Source organism: Cnephaeus nilssonii, assembly GCF_951640355.1.
Source record: "Cnephaeus nilssonii genome assembly, chromosome: 6".
Taxonomy (NCBI): Eukaryota; Metazoa; Chordata; class Mammalia; order Chiroptera; family Vespertilionidae; genus Cnephaeus; species Cnephaeus nilssonii.
This window is the reverse complement of record NC_137077.1, coordinates 4515918-4518177: the sequence shown is the minus strand read 5'-3', so window position 1 is coordinate 4518177 and position 2260 is coordinate 4515918.

The window sequence follows — 2260 nt, the reverse complement described above, 5'->3', positions numbered from 1 at the left end:
GAGATACAATGCTTCAGGACTCCATTTCTTTACTGGAATACCAGTCACATGTCTCTATCACTTTTGGTACCAAGTTTTATAACATCCTCGCTGGTAATTCTTGAGTTTACTGAAAGGTTAACTGCACTATAATTTTTAAAACTAATTTTTTCTTGCCCCTATTATTGGGTCTGTCACAAGTGGACCAAGCACTTCAATTGTTACATCCCTGTTAGGAGAAACACCTGTTGGATGTGCACATCAGCACACTTCATGATGTAATGAACAATTCTGCAGGAAGCAACCTCATACAGACAGGGGCAGGAGAGCATAGAATTTAAGAGAAAAACCTTTGAAACCACAAGCTTGGTTAATAATCCCAGCTCCACAAATAATCAGGGGTGTTATCCTGGACAATTCACTAAGTCTTGTTTCTTCGTCTGTATAAAATGGAGACAAGAGCACTTACCTTATGGTCATTACCAGAATTGAGTCACTATTTGCAAACTGATTACAAAGCGCTTGGCAAAAAGTACTCACTTGATATATGTACCTAGTTGGGTGCATTAATTTCAGATACGGTCAAATCTCTAATATGTAAGTTGTTTCTCCCTATGTCCCATTAGGCCAGTAATTTCCTAGTGTGGCAGATTGCTGAATGTTACTCCAGGTCTTTCCTCCATTTCTTTTGTGGTAATATTTTGTTGTGCTCATGACCACACAGCTATGCTTACTCTGCAGCTAAAAAATTTAGGCCTCAAGACTAAGAAAAAGCTGATCAACAGGATATGAGAATACAATGCCAATTCCATGTATTATCCTAAGTATTTCAGCATATACTTCCCTGGAGCTCTCTTCTGTTTCCTCAGGATAGATATGCTTGCAGAACAAGCATCTTTGGACCCAGAAATGGAAACTAACCAAATACTTACCTCTGGACTGCTACCTGAAAGAAAATAAAAGCTGATTTAGTTAGGCCAGCAATTTTCAACCAGTGTGCCGCCAAGAATTTTTAAAATATGCAAAATCTGACTACTTCATCAGGGGCACTGACCTCTTTTCCCTTAGATTGCCAATTAAAAAACGACAACGGCCCCGGGTCCGGGTGAGGCCGCGGGCCCCTGGATCCGGGTGAGCCTGGCCCCGGGTCCGGGTGAGGCTGCGGGCCCCTGGATCCGGGTGAGCCTGGCCCCGGGTCCGGACGAGGACGCGGGCCCCTGGATCCGGGTGAGCCTGGCCCCGGGTCCGGGTGAAGCCGTGCCCCTGGGTCCGGCCGAGACCAAACCAGAGGGAGTCGGACCTGCATTACCACCATTTGTCCACCATCCAGAGCTGAGGGGTCAGTGCCGACATGTACTCATAAGGAACTGGTGGACATTGATATTGGGTCTCAAAAGAACTGTTGGTCCAGAAAGAAACTCACTACAGACTGATTCATTTGCCTGTCAGCATAATATTATTGCTCGTCGCACATTCAATTCTTATAAGTATATCTCCAGTGACACATGATTTTGCTCATCTAGGGGAAATGATGAACAACATGGACTGATGAACAAGAACAGAACCAGAAACAAGGAGGCACCGATCGGACTATCGGGCCTCAGAGGGAGGATAGGGGAGGGTGGGGGGAGAAGGGAGAGATCAACCAAAGGTCTTGTGTGCATGCATAAGAGCCTAACCAATGGTTAAGTTCAACAGGGGGTTGGGGCATCCAGGGGGAGGGGTGTGGGATGGGAATGGGGGGATGAGGACAAATATGTGACACCTTAATCAATAAAGAAATTTAAAAAAAACAAAAAAATAAAAAATAAAAAACGACAACGGTCAACACAATAGCTGTCTGGTGTGAATGCCCTGCCTTGAACCATAGGTAATATAACAAGAGTTGCATCTTATTGGCTACATTGCATCTGATTGGTTAATTCTTGGTACCAGGCATCCTTTTATACAAGTATAAGCACCTAATATTTTTTAAAAAGTCACCTTGGAACAAAAAAGGGTAATTACTATTAATTTTTCTTTGTATAAATAAAAAGTATACCTATTTTTTGTCAGATTGGCAAAAAACGTATTTTTGTTGTGACACAGAATTTTAGTAGTTTGTGTGCCATGAGATGAAAAAGGTTGAAAATTGCTGACTAATGTATTTTTGTGGGTCCCTGTTAACTGCATTTTATAATCTGAAGCCTACTATGCCAGTAAATAACTTAAGATGAATGCCAGAGACAAAAGAAATAAAGCATGTGCCAGGGAGGGAAAAGGGGGGTGGGGGAAGTCAATA